We start from the raw sequence: 9542 nt of genomic DNA on the forward strand, positions 1-9542 counted from the left end.
CGTTTATCCTTAGCATTTAAAACAAAATGAACATCAAAGAAACCGGTATAAAATGGGAAAGAATGTTCTGAATTCAGCATTGACTTCATCCTTCAGTCAAGATTTAGCAGATACACAGGCTGCTAAAGATGAGCATTTCCACCCAATTTTTACCTACCATTTACTGTATGCTCATACTAGGAATCAGGGCCCTGGAGTGATTGCCAGTTTTGGCCTAATAAATATTGTGACCACCAATGATCCCTTTCTTGATCATGACTACGTGATTTTTTTTTTTTAATGACCGTTTGGAAACCATGTTGGCATCTTCCAATAATATAGTCTCAGGAACATGGCACAGAGTGATATGACATGGATACACTGTGTTCTCACTAGGTCTCTTTGTGCCTAGTAAATGCCAAGGTGTGGTCACTTTATGCTCCTTTGCTACCAAAGAGAACCAGGGAAAATATCCCAGCTTTTCAGGACCATCAACTGTATCTGTGTAACTTGAGTCTCACATCCTCAGTGACGACTTTGGTATTGTGGAAGATACATGCCGTCAGTGCTATCTAGGTACAAATAGTTACCCCTCTGGTGAGTGAAGGCCCTGGTGCGGTTGAGAATATTATCCTGCATTGTTTCAAAGGTCATCCTAGCACTAAGTGGGAATGCCATTGCTGTGACATGTCCCCACAATCTCTGGCATGGTTCTGATGTGAGAAAGTGACCATTCTCTGAAATTCTTGTGAAACAAGAGTAAAAGGAACCTTGAGGGAAATCCTGGGACTCTTGGAGAGGTGCTTGCTTATCCAGTCATTAGACCCACCTTCTAGATTTATTTCCACTGGCTTTAAGAAGTGGCCTCCCAGGGGTTTAAACCAATCGTGTCTTCTAAGTACAACTTTGGTACGAAGAAGAGGAAGCAAATAGTCTGCTTTTGTACAAGAAGGAACTTTCCCACAATTGTCTTGGGACAGATATTAGTTGCGGCATGATTGCATTAGTGCAAGCATTTCAACCAAGGCATAAAATTTCAGTTGTCTCTGTAACCTTCTGAATTCAGAGGAAGTATTTCATATATTGTTAAATTTGGATGAAAGAGAAAGTTACTTAGCACTTCGGGTTTGAGGTTACCACTTCAAGCCCTTTATATGAAAAAGAAATTTGAGAGCTAATTTATGGAGATAATGACTCTGAGTGAAAATTGAGAGCAAATACTTCCTTCCTTGAAAATAGCTCAGAAAGTGGAGAGTCAAATGAGGGAGTTAAACTGAAATTTGGCTGGGATGACAGGGCATTTCTTCTTTTCATTCAAATATTTGTTCTTCTGATAAATGTTTGTTGATACTTTTTTTTTTCCTTGATACACTATGCACTTAGAACTCAAGTTTAATTAAGACCTGATTTCATTCTTTATTTAGTAGACTTGGTTTGTGGTAGCCTACAGAAGTGTTCCCATGTAATCCTCAATTCTTAGCATTCACACCCTCGTTAAATCCCCTCCCATAATAATCAGGCTGACTTGTGTAACCAATAAGATATTGCAGAAAGGATGCTATGTATCTTCCAAGTCTAGGTCATAAAATAGGTTGCTGCTTCTGTCTTGCTTTCTTGGATTACTTGCTCTGGAGGAAAGTGGGTTGCCCATGAGGGTGCTCTGACAATCTGGGCAGTGACTCACACAGAGAACTGAGGCTTCTTGCCAACAGCCAGTCTCAACTTGCCAGTCAGGTAATGAGCCACTTTGGCAACAGGTCTTCCAGCCCGGATTAAGCCTTCAATTGACTACAGTCCTGGCTGATATCTTGATGGCATCTTCAGCAGGGAGTGCAAACCAGAACCCTTCAAGTTCCTCACAAGTAGACCTCATATGACATGATAAATATTTACTGTTATTTTTAGCTTCTAGGATTTAAGGCAGTTTGTTATGCTGCAATAGATTACTAATGCACAACCCTTAATATGTACCATGTATTGTTTTAAGGCTTTTGCAAATATTAATCCATTAATCCTCAAAACAAACCTTTGAAGAAGGTACTGTTGTTATTCTTATTGTATATTCAGAAACTGAGGCCCAGTGATGTTTAAATGACAAGCCCAGACACAGAATTTGTAAAAGGTTAGGTGGGATTTGAATTAAATTATGTAGCTAGAGTCCACGTTTTCAACAACTGTATTGTGTCATCGTTAAGAGCGTCTTTAGGAAATCAATTAAAAATCAGGTTGATTTAATGATGAAGTGCAGGTTAAGATCTACTTGGGGGTCAGTCCACCTAAGCCCCTTTTCCTTGCTCACACATTCTGTTCATCACCACTGAAGGGAAACTCTTCTCTCTGGCTCTTTGCCCAGAGTCCTATGGCCATGGGTTATGCCTGGGTGCTATCTACTCTCTGAGCAGAGGGAAGCAGAGCCTGGCAACCAAGCCCACTCAGTCACAGCTCTCAGACTCCTGTTGGGCCCCTCTCCTGATTCCCACGTAGGAAAAATGCACTTCCTGAGCATCCCCTGACCTTCATTGTTAGGTTGTAGACTAACAACAATGAACCATTTCCTGTGCTTAATTACATTATTCACAGCACTCTCCAGAGTGGGCGGTCTGGAACCCCAACCACTAATTTACAAAGTAGTTGGAAAGACAAAAATAAAACAAAGAAAGGAGAATGGCTTTGCTGGCTTGGCGAGGTCTGCACTGAGGAGCCAGAGGTATTTCTGATTTCTGTGGAGATTTAGGGGTCGGTAGCACCACAAACAGTGGAAAGCATAGAACACGAACGTCACACAGACTGGGTTCAAATCCGGTATCAACACTTTCTTTCTTGAGACTTGGGGCAAATTACTTAACCTCCCTGAGGATCAGTTTCCTTGAGTGGAAAATGAGAATGATTATTCCAACCTCATTCATTCTTTGTGGAGAGCCATCTGATGATGTGGATACTGGGCATCATATTGGTTCCCTTTCTCCTAAAAATAATACTATGAGATAGCTTATGTTAGGCCAATAATTAGGAATGCAGACTCATGTAAGAATGGAAATTTAGGTGTAATTTGGATCAGGACAGGATGGAGACACCTCAGGATACAACCACAAGACCAGTTGTATACCTCTGTGATCCACAGAATCCCCTAATGGAGAGGACAGACACAAAGAGCCTTGGTGCCTAGACCTTGGGTGCTCAGATGTAATCTAGACCTAGCCTTACTGGAAGATTGGAGATTTAATCTTTTTTCAAGTGATCCTGGAAAAGAAAAGTTAAATGTCCCTTGAAAATTTTGTTTTTTAAAAAGTTAAGCTTCTTGATATATACAAGTAAGAAGAAACCTGTTCATAAATTATAATATGTATTCATTATTAAAAACACCAAACCAAAAAAAAAGGAAGCAAAGACAAATAGCTCATAGCAATTTAGAATTAGAAAGGACCTTCTTTATTCTGATTTTTAAAAGTATAAGAAAAAGCATAAATACATAAATATGAAAACCCAAACCCCTATAGGTATTAGATTCTTAGTAAGATTTAAAAAAAAAAAGGAGGGCACTGATAGTTTAAAAAAATTTAATAAAAATGTTCGTATTTGAAGATTTTACGATTTTCAATGTCAAAAAAGAGAATCTATAAACTATTAGTAAGAATTTAAGTTTAACAGCTATAGGATTAGTGTATAAAAATCAATAGTATTGTTATGGAGAAGCAAAAATAAGTAAAAAATGAAAAAAAATTTTAATCATACAGCCAATAAAAACTCTAAAGTCTATGTTTTAGTCAATGTTGCATAATTATAACCAAAATATCCAACAAGAACCATTCAGATGAGGAAAAGTTTATCTGGGTTCACAGTTTTGGATATCTTAGTCCATGGATGGCTGACTACATTGTTCTGGGCCCAAAGTGAGGCAGAAAATCATGGTGGACCAAATGAGGTGGGAGAGGAATGCTGCTCCACTCATGACAGCCAGAAAGCAGAGAAAGAGGGACAAGGGACGGGGAAGGGGCAACAAGGAAGATGAATCCTTCTAGGACATGCTGCCATGACCCACCTCTCCAGCCATACCTCAGTTACCTGTCTGCAGTTACCATTCTAATTTGAACGGACTGACTAGGTTACAGCCCTCACAATCCAATCATTTTACCTCTGAATATCCCTGAATTAACACAGGAGCTTTTGGGGGACACCTCACATCCAAACCATAACAATACCTAAAGAAAAAAAATCTGACAAAGGTAAGTAGGATTATACACCTCTCGGAAAGGACATAAAATAATACTTTTAAACAGAGGGGTAAAATATACCATAATCATGTCTGGGGTGATCCACTATCACAAAAATGTTATTTCTCCCCAAATTTAACTCACAATTTTAATTTCATTGCAATGAAAGCAAAACAGATTTCTTTTTGAGAGGGGAATAAAGGGGAATGTCGGAGAACCATAAAATAATCCTAAACTTGATTTGTAAAAGTAAATGACCAAAAATAATTAACAGAATTTTATGTAAGGGAGCTACGTAGGGAGTAGTCAGCAGGATGGTAAGTTGTAGTAATCAATGCATAGGATATTCTTACTGGAGTTCTTGGGCAAAGGCCTCAGTCCCATTGGTCCCAATAGGCTAGGTTTGTCCATCTGTCTCAATACGCCAGTCAAAGAGATGAATAGTGGTAAAGGGCTTTAATCGGTGTGGACACTTGGGAAGAAGAGATCCAGGGCTACAGTGACCAAAGATTTGTCTTTAAAGGACTGACAGAAACTGAGGTTTTATAGGAAAGGGGCACAAAGGCCAGGGGTGGGGGCTTGGATGGCTGGGATTTGTACAGCTGGTAGAGTGTCATCCTGCTCAGGCTATGGTCTGGTTGATCATCCTTTCAGCATTTGTTCTGCAAGGTGGCTCCCAAGAAGTCCTTATGGCTTGAGGGGCAATCTGTTTCCCGTGAGATGATTGTTCCTGCCTGGTGGGGGTGGGGAAGGGGCAGCATCAGTTCCTGTCATGGGGTAATTGTTCTCACTTAGGGAGTGATTTCAGCATGGAGTGATCTCTCTGTGAAGCTTTGCTGTTCATGGAATTCAAGGCGACTGCAGGTTTAGAGCAATGATAAGAGAGTTCTTTCTGTGCAGCATTCCAGGACTCTGGTAGTTGAATATCCCTGTAAATCTTGAAAATATTTTAGTTGCTTTTACCTCTGTGTCCTCAGTCTTGAAGGAGGACAAGATAGGTAATTTTAGGGCTAATAACCTTGTATGACACTCCATAAGTCATTAACAGGCCTACATGCAGAACTAAGCAGAAACCGAACCCAAATTTTCAGATAATAAAGGAGATAGATACATAAGGGGACAGAGATGCCAAGCTTTAGCTTACTTTTTTAGCTATACATTGGGTATCTGCAGGCCTCAGTGAAGTCACAACTTTTAGGGAAAGCAGCCCAAGTCCCTGTTATAGTACTGACCTAGGGGTATAGATACATATGCCTTTTAAATTGCCTAGAAAACAATATACTATAGGCATTTGAGTGAGGCCAGCAACACAACAATCCATGTTTATTCAGTGAATGGTGCCTAAACTTTCATGATCTGAAAGGAGCAATAATAAATTTTCTACTTCATGCCATACTAAAAAAGAATCTGGGTAATTCAAGTTCAAAATAGGAAAAGCCAAAAATTTAAATCTCTTAAGGGGACAAGCACAAACCTTAAAAGAAAACGATTGCCTAATTACAATAAAATCTAAAACGTATTAGTATTGGACAGTAAAAACTAAAGAGACACACAAGAAACATACTGACAAAAGATATCTGCTGTGCAAAATCAGTCAAAGATTGACATCCAGAATGTGTACAAATTCCTACAAATCAGTAAAGAACATGAGTGTGCTGTAGAAAAGTAGATACAGGATGAAATAGGGAGAAATTGTAAGCGAGGAAATAACCAATAATCTTGAAGAGATGCTCAACTTCTTTAGTAGTAGTCAGGGAGATGTAAATTTAAATAATACAGTGAGATGCCATCACACACACCTCTCAGATTGGTAGGCACTAGTATCTGACAACATCAAGAGTTGGCGAAATTATTGGAAATGGCTGGTTTTCATACAATGCTGGGAGTGAAAATTGATAAAATCAACTTTGGAAAATAAGTGGCATTTTCCATGACAAATCAACAGTGCTACTTCATACTGGAGAGGAAACTGTACACAATCAAGGAAATATTTTATATAAAAATGTATACTGAAGTATTATTTGTTAGAGTTACAAACAGAGATCAATCTAAATATCCATTGGAAAGGGAATGGCTAGGGGCTGGGATTGTGGCTCAGCGTTAGAGTGCTCCCCTAGCACAGGCGCAACCCAGGTTCAATAAATAAAAGGCATTGTGTTGTGTCCATCTACAAAAAAGATTCATTCATTCTCTCTCCCTCTCTCTCTCTCTCTCCCTCTCTCTCTAAAAAAAAAAAATGAATGGCTAAATATTTTATATGTAAAAAAGAATACTACATAGCAATTAAATAAATGAACTGGATGAATTTGGATTATTTAATGTGGAGTCAGAAAACAATTTTCAGATACGTACTATTCTATACATGTAATTTTAAAAAATGACTCAGAATGACACTTTCTATTATTGTAATATGTATATCTCAAACTTAGAAAAATCATGTCTGGATAAGACATCTAGAAATTCAAGAGAACAGCATCCTTTGGGAAGGGAAGGAGGGGAAGTTGAACTGAACTAGAGCAGATAGGAGCCTTTAATCCTGTAATGTTTTGTTTCTTTAAAAAAAAAAAAAGACCAAAAGTCAATATCAACCAAATGTTGTTAATGTTTGTTAAAAATGACAGTTGGCTATTGTTCTGCTTTGGATCTGGAATGTTCCCCAAAGACTCCTATATTTTAAAGCCTTGGTCTCCAATGCAGCAGTGTCCAGAGGTAAGGCTTTGGGGAAATGATGGTATCTCAGGGGCTCTGACCTCATCCGTGAATTCATCCATTGGATGGGTTTATAATTGGAATTGATTGGGAAGTGGACCTAGTTGGAGGAGGCAGGTTACTGGAAGCATACTCTGGAATGTTTCTTCTTGTCCCTGGCCCCTTCCTCTTTCACTCTCTGCCTCCCTGCTACTGGGAACCCAGCAGCTTTCTGTCTCCATGCCCTTCTGCCATGACATTCTGCCTCAATTGAGGCCCAGGGCAAGGGAGCCAACCAACCAGCGACTAAAACCTAATTGTTCGTGTCAGGTATTTTGGTCACAGAGGGGGAAAGCTGGCTATCACAGATATGGTAATGCAATCATTTTCTGTTTTTGTTTGTTTAGAATCCTTCATTAAAGCAGCAGCCATCAGTACCCCTCCGATTTTTTTCAAAGAAGCTTTGTGGAAATCTCTCCCTTATATTTCTCTTGGATCTGTCCCTGTGTGCAGGAGGGTGTTGGTGCATGGATGCCTGTCCCCATGCCCACGTGTGCACACACTTGTATTCTCGTGCTCAGCTGGTGTTGCCTTGGCAACTCGCAATGCTGTTATGTCTGAATCCCTAGTAGCTGAAGGGCTTTGCACATTGGCTTTTCATTTCGCTTCCAGGGCCTTAATCAAGAGCAAGGCTGATCAGTCTGTCGGTGTCTCTGCCTCGGAAATAGGCAATTCACCTTGTCAGGATCGTCTCCAGGTAGTCTCTCCAGATCATGTACCTCATTTTCTGCCATTCATTTCTAAGATGTAACTATAAATGCCTAATCAAAAACAAGCAAAATTACCACCTTTAACCATTTTCTCTAAATAAGCTGTTGATAGGCCTTAAAGACCAGGGGGGGAAAGGTGCTGTATTTGCATTGTCTCCGGGCCTCTGTTCTGACCTCTGAGAGTGTCACAGCAGGAAAAGCACCCAGCAAAGGGGACTTCATGCTCCTATGACCTACGATACTGCTTAGTTGATTGCTTTTTGAGTAAATGCCTCCCTTTGGTTGTTGTGATCTATTAGGAACCTTCTGACTTGACTTGCTCCTTGTCCAGACTGGACTGGAGCATAGAGCATGCTGGTACCTCCTGTCCTAGCCTCCCAGAGCCACTTGGCACTTCTGTGCCATTCTTCCCAGCTACCCGTCCCTTGGAGTAGTTGAGCCTGTGCTGGGGCCTGAAGAGGGAACTGAAGGATACTTACATGCTGGGTAGCCTCTGGGTCTTAGCTACACCCGCAGGCAAGTTTTTTAGGGGGTTAAAGAATACACAGAAGAACACAAAATGAACATGTGCATCTTTTATCAGCACAAAATGGCTTATATTCTTACAAGGTTACAGCTCCTCATAGGTTAAGGTTTTCTGGTCTAACCCGACTAGCTAGCTAGCCAGTCTTGTCCACTGCCCAAAATTTTAGAAATACAAATATTGCCACAGAGGTTGCATGGCTTTTTTAATTAGCCCTAGCTAGGTGCCTGCTCAGTGCAGGTCTCTCCATCCCACCATTAAGAGCCATGAAAGCTTCCTCTTTTCCAAGTACACTTCTAAGATCATTACAGAGGGGACTCTTGGGGAAGGAATTGTTGGATGAATATTGACCCCTTAGCTGCTGGAACTCAGGATCTTCTTCAAATGAGGATGTAAAGATCCTTAATCCACAGAGTAGATGCCTGATTTTCCCTCCAGTCTCAGTCCAGATGTAAGTGCATAGGGAAAGAAGGCACCCGCTTGGTGCTGCTGAAGGTGTTAATTGTCCCTGATAAGCAGCCAAGGCCCTGTTCGCAGGCATGCAATGTCTAGACACTCAGCTCTTGTCACTAAGAGACACCCAGAAGGTGGAACCGGCCAATGGGGCTCACTCTGCAAAGGCATTGGAACAACATTCTTGCTCAGGACTTGTCAGCATAAGGTAATGGGACCTTATCTATATGACAACAGTTCCATAAAATCCAGGTGGTCAAAACAGTAGAGTGTGAACATATATACTTACCATTTCTCTTCTTTATCAAAAAAAAAAAAAAACATTATTAACATGAAATGTTGGATCTGTTGGTTCCCACTTGTCATTCTGAGAATTTTGCTTCTTAACTGATTCCAGCCTTTTCAAATAATTAATTTGGTTTGCTTTATGCACACATGGCAGATTAACAGTTGCATGGTAAAGCTATTCTCAGACATTGGTAATAGCAGTTTTCTCTATGAAAGGTCCTAGGGTTGGCAGGAGATTCAGTATTTATTGAATATTCTATAGTATTTGAATTAAATTTTCCCAAATGCATCTCTCTTTCAATTAAATAAGCTTAGTTAATTAAAAAATCTTTTCTTGTGGAACGTAAAGGATACCTATGCTGATAATATTGCATAAACTGTGTTAACTCATTTGAATTACCATGTCCTAGTTCTTGTTAGTTGTGTGGTGCTACCATCAACCAAACACTCTGAATTACAGTTCTCAGATTTATAAAATAGGGGTGAAGCCACTCGTTTATCTCAGAGTATCATAAAGGTGAAATGTGTCAAGTAGAGTCACCTCTAAGTATCTGTTAGTCACCTTTCTACAGATATAACAGAATACTTGAGAAAATCATCTTAATGGAGGTAAGATTTTTTTTTGGGGGG

At 39.9% G+C, this 9542-nt stretch overlaps 1 protein-coding gene and 1 long non-coding RNA gene across 5 annotated transcripts in view; one reads left to right on the forward strand and one right to left on the reverse strand.

Annotated features, from left to right (window-relative positions):
* Positions 1-9542, forward strand: part of Slco3a1 (solute carrier organic anion transporter family member 3A1) — a 254468-nt gene that overhangs the window by 92144 nt on the left and 152782 nt on the right. The window lies entirely within an intron of this gene.
* The window catches only part of LOC125612494, a 13591-nt gene continuing 5076 nt past the window's right edge, over positions 1028-9542 (reverse strand). The window contains exon 3 of the long non-coding RNA XR_007342848.1: positions 1028-1153. This is a non-coding gene — a long non-coding RNA (uncharacterized LOC125612494). The remainder of the gene's footprint in view (positions 1154-9542) is intronic.

This window comes from Marmota marmota, unplaced genomic scaffold (assembly GCF_001458135.2).
Source record: "Marmota marmota marmota unplaced genomic scaffold, marMar, whole genome shotgun sequence".
Lineage (NCBI taxonomy): Eukaryota > Metazoa > Chordata > Mammalia > Rodentia > Sciuridae > Marmota > Marmota marmota.